The sequence below is a fragment of the Myotis nattereri genome (assembly GCF_964212035.1).
Source record: "Myotis nattereri genome assembly, chromosome: 3".
Classification (NCBI taxonomy): Eukaryota; Metazoa; Chordata; class Mammalia; order Chiroptera; family Vespertilionidae; genus Myotis; species Myotis nattereri.
In genome coordinates this window covers 20,287,507-20,302,479 of record NC_138077.1, presented here as the reverse complement: position 1 = coordinate 20,302,479, position 14,973 = coordinate 20,287,507, and the positions used below count along the sequence as shown (strand labels likewise).

Below are 14,973 nucleotides of genomic sequence, written 5' to 3'. Positions count from 1 at the left end.
CCTCTGGGTTGAGAAGGGTCTAGACTAGAGTTATGTTCAGTGATTAACTTCATCAGTCTTTTCTGGGGAAGAGAGATGTGGGGATACCCTTAAAACCTATGTCCTGCTTTTAGGCAAATGGGGGAGGGCAAAGAGCTTTTCTCATATCTGCTTTATCTCAATTGCCTTAAGCTCAGAAGAATCCATATGCCTAAGTGGCATACTTTTGGGTGGCATATTCTGCTACCCTTCATTAGGAAGTCACATCAGTTGGCGTCTTTAGCAAATTCTTTTTTTTTTTTTTTTTCATGCAACAGAAGGTCTCTGACTTCTAAGACCTTTACAAGAAAGCTAAAGCCAGATTTTTTTTTTTTTCTCCACTGGTTTTCCCCTAAGAATTACATTTAAATATTTTGTTGGGTACTTTTATCTGGCTCTGCTCAAATGTTTAGTCTTTAGTGATCATTTTAAAATTGTATTTGTTTTCTTAGGATGTCATGCTTGCTTCCTTTTGATTTTCTTTATCCTAGCACTGCTTATTGATTCTACCTGTTCTCATTGATACATCTGGTGAATCCATGCTGATTCAAGACATGTCTTGTTCTTGTTCCACTTGGAGGTATCAGACCTGCAGTTTGTGCTCTGGAACATGTAAAAGCACAATGGAAGGTCTTAAGAGAGTATTAGCGGTATTCAGGAGCCCGGCTCCGGAGCCTGAATCCCTGGGTTGAAATCGTTGTTCTCTGTGACCATAAGCTGGTTTCTGTATTTAGGTTTCGACAACTGAAAAAAAAAAAGGTATTTACAGTGAAACTCCGTTCATAGACTGCTTGAAAGGATTAAACAGATTAAAATAGAAGATGTATGTCTGACACATAGTAAATGCTATGTAAATGCTTATTATTATACAACTTTAAATTCAGTTCTATGTTTTTCCTTAACGTACTCTGAGTTTTCCCTGGATCTTGACCTGTATCTCGCACATTCTGTGTGCCGACAGTTAGTTTAAAAAAAGCACAGCTTTATTAAGAAAAAGCAACATCTATGGCACTAATTGAAAGCATTTTAGAATCCTGCAATGTCAGGAGTTACTAGAGAAACTTCCTTTAATTATCACAAGTATTTTCTTTCTCATCCAAGTTCAGGAATGAAACCTCCAGTTGCAGAAATCTAACTTCCTTACACAGATGTGTTTCCCCCTAAACTGTTCCTGGTGAGTGAAGTTATGGGATCCTACCTTTCCCCACCTCTGCTTCAGGTCAGCACTTAGTTTATGTCTAGATGTCCAACATCCCGTTGCTAGACTAGCTGTACATTTCACTAACAGGGTGTATTCCAGAGACTTCCTTCAGGGACACCTACCACAGCACATTCGCTAATGAGTTTTCTGTGAGACCCTTTAATACCTCTGTTGCACCTCTGAGTGTCTTTAAATTATTTGCACTATGAAAAACACTTTCTGTGCATTCTCTCACAGGATATAGGCAAAAATAGGCCTTTGAAGAACAAAAGTCTAAGGGAGAAACTTTCAAAATAAAAACAAGTTCTTAAGGAATACTGGGGAGAGTTCAATTCCATTACCTTATGTGTTGTTGTTTTTGAAGGGCATACTAGCGCCAAGATATGAAATAACCAGGAGGACTACTACAGAGGTGATGATAAACTTTTCCAGTAATAGCCACAAATAATATCATTTCCTTCCAAACCAAACTTTGCAATATTTTTAAAGGGAGGCCTGGTAACACTGCAATATCTAGAAGAAAATAAAAAGGGAGGGAGGCATCCTCCCTAGCGACTGATCACACCCTAGAGACCAGAAAAGAGTGAAAGCTATCAGCATAGGCAGTTCAAGGTGAGATGTTTCAGATGTGGAAGGAATGTTGGGGTGTCTGGTGAAGGAAACACACTAAAAGAGTGATATGTAATTGGACCTTTAAAAAGTAATGTATCTTCTTATGTTCGTTTGGCTAAAATGAGAAAGACAACGTATAAAAGAATAAAAAGATGTTAATTCAAGATGATAATTTGGGATTAGAACCACAAGACATTTTCAAGGTGAAAAATATGAAAACAGTTGCTTTTACACTAAAACTAAACATTCTTGCAATGCAAGAGTGCACGTCAACAGAACTGATAACATTTATGTTCTTATATTAATTGGCATTTTTGAATTATTTTATGCTGATTTCTGCTTCCAAAGTGCAGTTAAAATAATGATATCGGACTCAGCTTTGAACATTTGAAGTCTTATCATCAATAAATGATAGTTAAACTTTCCAAAGGCTTTGTATCCACGTTATTTGGGGGGAAAATTTAGCTTTGACGACCAGGCAAAAAGGATTGTTTAGATCGCGTGAAATAGACTCTGAGGAATGGTTTTTCCCCCCCAGTGTAATGACTGACTTCTGCTGCTGCTAAGATGATATAAAATTGGTCCCGCTTCCTAATGTCCCCACTGGGTGGGGCTGACGCAGTGGGATTCTTGGCTCTACACTCACTGTGGCGGGCGTTTTCATGCTCAGTGAGCAGGTGTCTCTTGATGGTCAGGACAATGGTGACAGCAATGATGACAGTTAATTGGAGGCACAGAGAGGCAGCCTGCGTTTCCTCTGTCAGCCCCCCACTCTCAGGCCACAAGACCCGCTAAGAAACCCCATGCAGACGACAGCAAAAAAAAAGGGGCAGAAATCTGAGCTTGGCCATTTTTTTATATTGAGAACTCTAATTGGCTTCATATGACTACAATAAGCTTTTGAATTTGTACCATTATTTTAATGTAACAAACACTGCAAGCACACACACACACACACACACACACACACTCAAATTAGTGATTATATTGTAATGATATTATTAATTTATAAATAAAGGAATTAATTAAAATGAAGTAGGCTAAGACAAGACACAGCCAGATAAGAAAACAGAATAAAAAATAAATGAGATGGAGTGAAACTAAAGTTATAAAGAAAAGTTTTTAAGTAAATGAACACAGTAGTAAACGGTTAGTCTCACTTATAAACATTATTCAGGTTAACCTTAGGCTTCCAATGATCAGAACTATGTAAATGCAGGCCTTGCTTTTTATATTCCTAGTAGTAAAATTTTTCTATGAATTTTCAGAAAAACTTCATAGAATTGTTTATAAATTCTGCCCAGTCGCTTCATGTAATTGTATTATCATATAATGAGGGCTTGTTGGAATATATTTTAAATTTGCTTTCATGCATTTAGTTTATTTATTATTGATTTTTATTGATATATAATTAACATATAACATTATAGTTTCAGATGTACATAAGCCTATATAATAAAGAGGCCCTATGCAAATTGATCATCACTCCAACACACAAGATGGTGGGTAGGGGAGGGGAGTTGTGGGGGACAAGCCCTGCAGGGAAGGGAAGTTGGGGGAAACCAGGCCTGCAGGGGAGGGCAGTTAGGGGTGACCAGGTTGGCAGGGGAGGGTTGTTAGGGGTGACTAGGCTGGCAGGGGAGGGCAGTTAGCAGCAATCGGGCCAGCAGGGGAGCAGTTAGGCATTGATCAGGCTGGCAGGGGAGTGGTTAGGGCAGGGGTGGGCAAACTTTTTGACTCGAGGGCCACAATGGGTTCTTAAACTGGACTGGAGGGCCGGAACAAAAGCATGGATGGAGTGTTTGTGTGAACTAATATAAATTCAAAGTAAACATCATTACATAAAAGGGTACGGTCTTTCTTTTTTTTTTTAGTTTTATTCATTTCAAATGGGCCGAATCCGGCCCGCGGGCCGTAGTTTGCCCATGGCTGGGTTAGGGGGTGATCAGGCTGGCAGGTAGAAGTGGTTAGGGGCAATCAGGCAGGCAGGCAGACAAGCAAGTGGTTGGGAGCCAGCAGTCCTGATTGTGAGAGGGATGTCTGGCTGCCCATTTAGGCCCAATCCCACTGGGCAGCCAGACATCCCTTGAGGGGTCCCAGATTGGAGAGGGTGCAGGCCTGGCTGAGGGACACACCGCCCTCTCCCCCGCCCCCTCCCCCTGTGCATGAATTTCATGCACCGGGCCTCTAGTAACTTAATATTTGTATATCTTGTGAAATGATCACCACAATGAGTCTAGTTAACATCTAACACCATACATAGTTACACAATTTTGTTTTCTTATGATGAGAATCATGTGTTTATTTTAGAACTGAAGGACCAATGCACAGGATCAAGAGGAAAACAAGAGGGTATCCTTTCCAGCTTTCAATAGACCAAACAGCTGACAAACAAATGGGAAAAAGAAGAATTCACCACAGAGTCACACATTCCTTCCAGCTGTGAAGTCACATAAGATGTAGCTTCTTCAAATTATAGTTGCATTTGTCCCTTCATAATCAAGTCTTCAACTTCTATGCACAACACAGGAGAACAAGTTTGTCCATGAGGCCATAGGGGAATTCATTGACATTAACAGAAGAAGATCTGAACCAAATCCAAAGAAAAGTACAAAAAAGAAGTAGAAACTACACACAAAGAACTGGAATATGGTTAGAATCCAATGAGAACTCGCTCAAAATTTTTACCCATCCATATACAATGATTTTTGCAGATGTTAGTTAATGGTTTCACTTCTGCATCTTTCACAAGTCCTGGAATTCATCAGATCTGGAAGCAAACATTTCAGCAGTTTCCAGAGAATTTCTGGCCTCCCATATCCAGGAAGTTATGGAAGTCTCAGGAGGAATCCTGCCCTTGTAATAGTTACGGTCCACTATGCAAATTCTGAAGAGTTGAATTAGGGTTGACAGCAGTTACTAATTATTTGTTGCCCACCAAGTACCAGATGCTGTTAAGCACTTTACATATGTCATGCCACGTATGTCTTACAATGACCTTTTAAAAAAATGTAACTATCCCCATTTCAAATGAGAACTCTTAAGCTCAGTTAAATTATTTCAAGATCACACGACCAGTAAGTGGCAGAGCTAGGGCTGAAATCCAGGTCTTAAAGACCATATTCTTTACTCTGAGAATATCAGGCACATAAAATTACCAAATGTTTTAAAATTAACCTTTAGTTGAGAGGTAAGCAGATATCTGGAAAAAAACTCTTCGTTATCATTATTGTGACAAATGATTGGCATCATTTTAAATTAAGTGACTCATAGTGCCATATTAAGATCTATGGGCAAGAACAACATAGAAACCATAGCTTTCAACTGCTTCAAATCCTCACCCAGAAGTTATAAGAAGACAAATAAAGGCAGAATAGAAGAAGAAAACACCACTTTGGACAGGAAAAGGCACAGTGAAGATTCTCAGCAAAGATGCAGAGTTCTCTGTAGACTTTCGTGTGGGTTGAATCTTTTGCCTTATTTGTGAAGACACTTGTGTTTTAAAGTAATTTTTCCCCCTGCTTTTTGTTCATCATCACCAACATCATCATCATCTGCTGAATAGTCCCTTAGAGTAGACAAAATGCTTTAATATATATTATTCTACTTAATCCTCATAAGATCCCCATAAAAATTACTATTATAGTTTTAGAGATGAAGAAACCAAAACTCAGAGATTAAAAATTTTTACAGCTGGCAAACAATATGCAACTCAAACTCACATTTTTTGACTGTTATTCAACCATTTGGTCGTATAATTGACATGCACTATCATGTCATTTGTCCCAAATGACAAAATCTTAGGACTGACTTTATTCACACTAAAGTGTGTTTCAAATTATCTAAAACTTCCTTTGAACACCTTGGTAGAAGAGTATATAACCAGATCAATGCCTATAACACCTGAAAATCTAAGCAGAATCGAAATGGTTTTAATAGATGTTTATTGCTTGGGTTCAACATATTATTCTAATCTATTTGCACAATCCTAAAGTGGCAGACTGTTGACAATATTCTACTCTTAAGTTTTTCTTGATATATTTTTCATCAATACAGTTTTCCCAATTCTTCACCTTTGGTAATAAAAGAAGAAAATATGTTATTTTAGGCCCAGAAGCAAAGACTATAAAGGTTATGGGCAAAAAATTACATTGTCAGAGTGATCCAAACCTTACATAGGCCCAGTAAACATTTTCAGTTTCTGGGCCCATGCAGACTTTTTTCAAAGAAAGTCAAACCCGGTTTGTAACTCAAAAGGCTTCCTTTACTCTGATAATAACTTGGTGTCAGACTCATAAAACATAGAGCTGTCAAGTGTTAACATTTTGTGGAGAGGGGTCAAATTAGCATTTCCTCCTGAGAATTTTCCCTAGCTTTTCCTGTTACTGTCTCTGGCATTCAAAGAAAGGCAGGTCTGTTTGTTACTCCTCAGGCCTGGATGAGAAAAACTCAGCTCTGTTGCTCTCAAGAGATGGTAACATTACTCAGTGGCAAAAGGAAAGGGAGATGAAAATTACCAGCTTGGGCAAGATTTAATTTTTTCAGTCTGTGTTGGCCTATTACATACTTTACAACAAATCTTAGAAGGTTGTAAAACACCATTAGTAAAATTTATCATTTTGTTTCCCTGAAATTCTGTTTATATTTATAGGATTTCATGGTTTGGATTCAAACATTTATTGAGCACCGACTCGGTAAAAGTCTCTGTGGGAGGTAAAAAGATGACATTCAATCATGTTCCTCTGGTAAAGTCTTCTCTACATGTACCTCAAGACCATGTAAGGTGATCAACCTATGTGTTTCAATGGTAGCCAATATTTACCTTGATTATAGCAGTCATTCCAAAAATATTCACTGAAGGTCTTCTAAGTACAGGTAACATGGTAGGTCTTGAGCTCTGAGCAAGGTAACAGCTGAAATTTAAACAGAAAAGACATGAATTAAAATGATAATGGCCAACTCTACTGAACAAAACGGGAAGGTGTAAACTCAGGGAAAGACAGGAATTAGGAGTCCAAGTGGTAGGAAATTGTGGACAGTCTCTTCTACCCTAAAATTGAATACCTCCAGGCCTTTGCATTTTGACTCAAGATTTAAAGACCTTCAAGGGAGAATCCATGACTCAGCTTAAGTCATAGGCCTACCACTTGACTAGAGGAACGTGGATAGATGATCTTGGCGCACATCAATGAAATGAGAATGTGTCACCAAATCAAGAGGAACAAATGCAGATAACCATAGCCCAACAAATATACACTGTGCATGGCAACACTACACAAAAATCTTTTATGTTGTAGGGGAGGAAAAATAACTTTATGTCTACCCTTCTAAGTTCTTCTGGCTGGTCTAATAATCAAATTGGCATGAGACAGATCAACAGGAGAAAATAACCAATTTTTTTACATATGTACATATGAGAGTGCCCTAAGAATATGGAATCCAAAGACAATATGGGCAGTTGAGGTTTAAATGCTGTTCTGGACTAAGGAGAGGAGGGCAGAGGTGGGGCATTTCAAAGAGAAAGTAAAGGTAGATGAGAAAGAGCAAACATCTGTAAACAAATTCTTGGTGGTACACCCAGAAACAATGACACACAGAGGGAAGTCTTAACAGACTTTGCAGTTTCCTCTCTGTCTGCCACACTCAGTTCACTTATGATACTACTAGCTCCCTTCCTTTAAGCAGGTTTTTTTCTTTGAATTTGTTTAGGCAGGTAAAGCAGGAGGTTCAAAGGTTCTTGATTCTTTTGTTATCTTAAAAAATAACCTGCTTAAAGTAATCAATATCTCTGGAACTTAAAAGGGAAATCGTATGTTGGATTTTCTCTAGAAGGAGTAACTCCTCCTGCTACCCAGTTCCTCTCATTTGTCCCTGGCCTTCATTCAGGAAGAATCTGGAAATAAATGCTCACAATCCATTGCTGATGTCCTATCTAATAATAGACAAACATGGTAATTGACCGTACCTTCGCTACGCCTCCCATTGTCTAATCAGCACGATGTGCAAGTTAACCCAGCCAAGATGGCGGCCGGCAGCCACCCAGCTGAAGCGAGCAGGAGGCTTGCTTGCTCCAGTGATGGAGGAAGCCAAGGTTCCCCGCCTGCCGCGGCCTGGCTCTGAGCTCCGAAAGCAACAAAGTTTCAATTATAGAAGCTAAACAAACCCCAGATACCTGCTTTCAGCCGGCTGTGGCCACAGAACTGGAGTGAGCAGGAGCTGGCTCTTAGCTCCAGTGACTGCAACAAAGTTTCAATTATAGAAGGTAAATTAATTCCAGAATAAAAAAGAAAAAATAAAAGAAGGAGAGGCTGGGAGCTTCAGTTGCCAGCCAGCCTGAAAATGGCCCTCAGCCCCTCACCCAGACTGGCCAGGCCCCCCAGTGGGGACTCCCACACTGAAGGGGGTATAGCCAGCCTGAAAACAGCCATCAGCCCCTCATCCAAGCTGGCCAGACATCCCAGTGGGGACCCCCACCCTGAAGGGGGTGTGACCAGCTACATACAGCCGTCAGCCCCTCACCCAGGCTGGCCAGGCACCCAAGCGGGACCCCCACCCTGATCCGGGACACCCTTCTGGGCAAACCAGCTGGCCCCCACCTGTGCACCAGGCCTCTATCCTATATAGTAAAAGGGTAATATGCAAACTGACCCTAACAGCAGAAAGACTGGGAATGACTGGTCTCTATGACACACTCTGACCACCAGGGGGCAGACGCTCAATGCAGGAGCTGCCCCCTGGTGGTCAGTGTGCTCCCACATTGGGGAGCTCTGCTCAGCCACAAGCCAGGCTGATGGCTGCCAATAAAGCAGTGGTGGTGGGAGCCTCTCCTGCCACCTCAGCAGCGCTAAGGATGTCCGACTGCAGCTTAGGTCTGCCCCCTGCTGGCAAATGGACATCTCCCAAGGGCTGCTGGGCTGCCAGAGAGATGTCTGATTGCCAGCTTAGGCCCAACCCCCTGGGGAGCAGGCCTAAGCCAGCAGGTGGTCATCCCCCGAGGGGTCACAGACTGCGAGAGGGCACAGGCCGGGCTGAGGGACCCCCCCCCACCTCAAGTGCACAAATTTTTGTGCACCAGGCCTCTAGTGTTGTAATAAATAAGGTAAACAAAGAATGGGTGAGCCACAGAATTCTTAAGCAAAAAAACACTTTTGGCTCTGTGGTCATCTCAGGGTTCATTTGTTTTTATCTGTGCACCTGTGCTGAATTATGGATTTTTCTAAGGAAATACTTTTCTTTGTAATCCAGAAAAGTGAAGTCCTTGCCTTAGAGTTGTCATTCTTGTAGGCACAATGATAGCCACATTACTTAACATCTTTAAGCCTCAATTTTCCCACTTATAAAACAGGAGCTGGACCCATCTAAACTAAATGCTCTCATCTGGACTAAGTACTTATGGCATTCAGATATATGAATCCTTGCTTTTCCTTCAAAAACCTTAACTTTTGGTCAGTTTGGCCCAATGAAAGAAAATGAAAATAGGTCAATATAAACTCTGGTGTTACCTTCTTTTCCTTTCACTCTCTATTTTTGTTTTTTTCCCCCCTTCTTGTTTCTATATGCCCATTTCCACATTTCCCTTCTCCCCCTTTGTGGGCTAAATAGTGTGAAAAGTGAACTGACAAATTTTTTCAGGACAGTCTTGAGAATATAAACATTGTATCCCTAGTCCCACTTTTATGCAAGTCACTCAAATTTCATTGTAAATGCAGCCATATTTTCCAGGGTCCATAATGGTGATTTGGGTTTCTTTCTTTCTTTTTTTAAAATATATTTTTATTGATTTCAGAGAAGAAGGGAGAGGGAGAGAGAGATAGAAACATCACTGATGAGATAGAACCATTGATCAGCTGCCTCCTGCACTCCCCCTACTGGGGATTGAGCCTGCAACCCGGGCATGTGCCCTTGACGGGAATCAAACCGGGAACCCTTCAGTCTGCAGGCCAACGCTCTATCTACTGAGCCAAACCAGCTAGGGCGATTTGGATTTCAATTAAGAGAAAATGGACTCCTCAGTATAGGTTGGTGAATCTGATGATCTCAAGATTTGGATAGCTTGCCTCTCTCAGCTCTGAGGATTCAGCCATTAAAATTCCTCAGCGAGAAGGGATGTTCCAGAACTGTTCACATCATGAAACACAAACCACATCTAATTAGGTGAAGCACCATAAATTCTTGACTCCAGAGGCAAATCAAGATTTCAGACAGTATTTTAGTTATCATTTTATGACTCTTAGAAATTTTTCCTTTTTTTGTAAATTCATATGTTAGTGATTTTATAAAATTCCTAAGTGGATTCTGGTTGTCCCTAGACATTTTCTATTCCTTATCTTTCTGTCTTGAGAAAGAATGGTGAATTCCTGCTCCTTTATCCTGAAAATACCCCTCAAGTCTTTATTTCTCACTCACTCTCCTATCATTGAGTAGCTGATTAGGTTTATACATTTAATACCATGAGCCTGACATCTACAGTAATACTATTTTCCAAGGGAGCTCTGGGAATCTCTGATGATCAATATAATTTTCCCAAATTGGTATTTTATAATATTCGTGATATCTGATAACAAATTTTGATTGAATGGTATCTCTAGCTTCACTTAGTGAATTTTAAAAAAATTGCCTGCTTAAATACACTGGTTCCCAATATCTGTACTAAACTGCCTTTGTTAATAGCATAAGATTCTAACACATTTAGAGGGACCAAAAGCAATGCCATCATTAAAAAGTTCTCACGACCATCAATATTGTTCAGCCAGGCTTGGGAGAGGTATAAATGATAGTTACTGAGAAACTACGATTTTCTAAAAAAGCTTCTTATATGGAAATGATTTCAAACTTTAAAAAGTAGAAAAACACTAAAGTATTAAAAAGAAAGTGTATCCTTTTACCCAGATTCACCAATGGTTACCATTTTACCTCATTTATCTTATCATTTGTCATTTGTTCCCTCATTGAGTACCTATTCTTTTGCCATGGTCTTTACCTGCTTGCTATTTCTAATCCTCATTCTAACTTTATGTAATATTATTCATATTTTAGATACTGGAGAGTTAAGGCTTTCAGATATAAAGAGATAAAATGGTCATCTGTTATTTTTTGCCTCTTCTTCTCCTTGTATGTATATCCCAATTTTCCTTTGGCGAACTCTTCCCCTCCATCCATGTGGTTCAGATGGCTGGGCACCCTCTGCTCTAGGGGTGGGTCCCTATTCTAGGCTTAGCATAGAGGGCAGTGGACCTCTGCCACGGAGTTCGGTTCAAGGATGGGAATATGACCCAACTCGGGCAAATTAAAACCAATGAGCAATAGCTTCAGAGCATTTTTCTGGAATAATTGGGAAAGCAATTCTCCTTCCCCAGTTTGGTTGTAGAATGTAACTTTGGAGTTGTTAGCGATCTTTTTTCCTACCACAAAGAGAGATATTGTGAAATGGAGAATAAAGCCAATGGAGGCAAAAAGAGGACTGGCAGAAGGAGCCTTAGATTCCCAGAATCAATATTTACCAGATAATGACTCAATCATGTGCGCCAACAATTTCTTTTTTTGCTCAGACCAGGTTGAGTTGGCATTCTGTCACTGTTACTATAAACATTCTGACTAATCAAGGAGTTATGCCCTTCTCCAAGGCTGCAAGACTAGTAAGTGTCAGGAGCTGGGATTTGAACTAAGTTTCATCTTACTTAGGTCAGACCCCTCTTTCTTTTTTTTTTTTTTTTTTTTTATTGCTTAAAGTATTACAAAGGGTATTACATATGTGTCCATTTTATCACCCCGCCCTAGACAGTCCCCTAGCCTCCCCTATCCCCCAGTGTCTTATGTCCATTGGTTATGCTTATATGCATGCATACAAGTCCTTTAGTTGATCTCTTACCCCCCTACCTCCTGCCCCCCAACCCTCCCCTGCCTTCCTGCTGCAGTTTGACAATCTGTTTGAGGCTGCTCTGCCTCTATATCTATTATTGTTCAAAAGTTTATAATGGTCTCTATTATCCATGAATGAGTGAGATCATGTGGTATTTTTCCTTCATTGACTGGCTTATTTCACTTAGCATAATGCTCTCCAGTTCCATCCATGACGTTGCAAATGGTAAGAGTTCCTTCCTTTTTACAGCAGCATAGTATTCCATCGTGTAGATGTACCACAGCTTTCTAATCCATTCATCTACTGATGGGCACTTAGGCTGTTTCCAGATCTTAGCTATGGTGAATTGTGCTGCTATGAACATAGGGGTGCATATATCCTTTCTGATTGGTGTTTCTGGTTTCTTGGGATATATTCCTAGAAGTGGGATCACAGGGTCAAATGGGAGTTCCATTTTCAGTTTTTTAAGGAAACTCCATACTGTCTTCCATAGTGGCTGCACCAGTCTGCATTCCCACCAGCAGTGCACAAGTGATCCTTTTTCTCCACATCCTCTCCAGCACTTGTCGTTTGTTGATTTGTTGATGATAGCCAGTCTGACAGGTGTGAGATGATACCTCATTGTTGTTTTGATTTGCATCTCTCGGATGATTAGTGACTTTGAGCATGTTTTCATATGTCTCTTGGCTTTCTGAATGTCCTCTTTTGAAAGGTGTCTATTTAGGTCCTTTGCCCACTTTTTGATTGGATTGTTTATCTTCCTTTTGTTGAGTTGTATGAGTTCTCTATAAATTTTGGAGATTAGGCCCTTATCAGATATGACATTGGCAAATATGTTTTCCCACACAGTGGGTTTTCTTGTTGTTTTGTTGATGGTTTCTTTTGCTGTGCAGAAGCTTTTTATTTTGATGAAGTCCCATTTGTTTATTTTCTCTTTAGTTTCAAGTGCCCTAGGAGCTGTGTCAGTGAAGAAATTGCTTCGGCATATGTCTGAGATTTTGTTGCCTTTGGATTCTTCTAGAATTTTTATGGTTTCCTGTCGTACATTTAAGTCCTTTATCCATTTTGAGTTTATTTTTGTGTATGGTGTAAGTTGGTGGTCTAGTTTCATTTTCTTGCATATATCTGTCCAATTTTCCCAACACCATTTATTGAAGAGACTATCTTGGCTCCATTGTATGTTCTTGCCTCCTTTGTCAAATATTAATTGAGCATATTGGTTCGGGCCAGACCCCTCTTTCAAGTAGAGAATATGCCCCTTTGTCCCTGAGAGGTGGAGAATAAGGAGGAGAGAACTGCACACACTTGACTTTTTAAAAAATCATATTTCAGTAAATCAGTTCATTTTTTAACATGTCTGGCACTTATGTCCTGGCAGAATACCACATTCAGTACTGTAGCAAGTGAAGAAGGAAGTAAAAATCATGGTTATAAATTAATGGAGAATAAAAGACATAAAAGTAATAAAAAGTAAAACAGGCCAGATGACAGATTGAGAAGTTTGATCATTTTGAAATGGATGAAAAATTTTGGTCTCAAAGGACAAGCAAAAGACCACATCGTACCTGAAAATCATTATCCATTTCTGGTGTTTCCAACATTGTCCACAGGGTGACTGGACTCTCAGATCCTTTAGGCACATAACGCCAGAGTCATCTTCAGTTCTTTCTTGCCTCTGTCAGAAAGTCCATAAAAAAGTCCTGATGATTCTGTTTCTAGAACATTATTGGTCTTTTATATTTCCACAAGCCTGGGCATTTTCAGATTAAGCCAAGACTCCTGTAATATAATTTGCTAAATTTCTTCTTTCAGGCAATGGAGACTTTGTCACTTAAGAGTGTACCAAACTGCCCTGACTGGTTTGGCTCAGTGGATAGAGTGTCGGCCTGTGGACTGAAGGGCCCGAGGTTCAATTCCGGTCAAGGGCATGTACCTTGGCTGCGGGCACATCCCCAGTGGGAGGTGGTGGAGGGGGTAGGGGGGTGCAGGAGGCAGCTGGTTGATGTTTCTTACTCATCGATGTTTCTAACTCTCTATCGCTCTCCCTTCCTCTCTGTAAAAAATCAATAAAATATTTAAAAAAAGAGTGTACCAAACTAGTAGTTTTTAAACTATGACCAGCTATCCAGGAGTATATAATAGAATTGATTTAGTAAGTCATTACCAGTATTTTGTTTAAAAAAATGGAATAGAATAGAATAGTTACAAGAGTAGGTATTGTAATACACGATTTTCTTTTAGATAGCTATAGATATGAGTTCTAATATACATGTAGATATTAAAGTTGATGTGATGTGAATGGTGTGCACATGTGTATACTGAGTTGTCAAATAAAATATATTTCTTACAGTGGTTTATGAACAGAAAAGTATTAAAGCCAATGAACTAGACAGAATAGTAATCAGTAATCAATCAAAGAGAATAAATTAGCAAACTATGTAAATCATGCAAACATTTGCTACAAGGAATCATCATTATGAAATACAAACTCGCTTTTGCATTATCCTGGCTGGGAAAATTGTAGTGGATGCAAATTTTCATAAGTTCTAACCACACAGAGGGTATATCTGGTGAAATAATCCTTGTCATTGCTCTCTGTACATTGCTCCTCCTTTACTCACTTCCTCCAAGTGACAACACTACCTCCATTCAAAATCTTGTTCAGAACATACCTCCTCCACAAATCTGTGAGGAACTTGGCCTTGGAGAAAGTTAGCTCATACCACATTACAGTAAAATATTTTAAATTTATACTAGAAGAGTACATGCTTATTACGTAAAATTTAGAAAATTCAGAGAATAAAGAGGTGTAAGAAAAGAGAAAAAAAAGAAACCATTCATATTGATCCAGCAGTATCCATTAGTAACATTTGGTAGGTAGAAATCATTGCTAGGTGGCCACAGATAAATTTTCATTTCAAGATATTGAAAAGGAATGATAATTCCCCCCAATTTTTCCCTGTAAAAGCTTAACTAGTGTGGACACGAATCTTTTGTAGTTAAACAATAATTATTACTCCTGAGTTTTAAATATAAAAAGAACAGGGATTTAACCAAGATTACCCGTGATTAAAGGACATTTATAAGAGTTGATGTAACTTGCTAGTTTCATTGATAGTCTGTGCCAATTTTCTTTTGATTCAGAAAAGCTGATCAGAATGTCATAAAAATCTGATATACACAGTGGGTGAGCCTGATGAGAAAGGATTGAAAAATTGTGGAAACAAAATATGAGGGAAACATTAGACTGAATCCTTTAGAGGATTCCTGGATCAATCTGTAG

General features: G+C 39.5%; 1 long non-coding RNA gene across 1 annotated transcript; it reads right to left on the bottom strand.

The window, feature by feature from the left end:
- Positions 1-286: 286 nt before the first annotated feature.
- Positions 287-13,544, bottom strand: LOC308516451. Its single transcript, XR_013995744.1, has 3 exons — positions 13,256-13,544; positions 6,654-6,744; positions 287-762 (listed from the first exon to the last, which is right to left on the bottom strand). It is a non-coding gene; the product is annotated as an uncharacterized lncRNA (long non-coding RNA).
- Between the last annotated feature and the right edge of the window lie 1,429 nt (positions 13,545-14,973).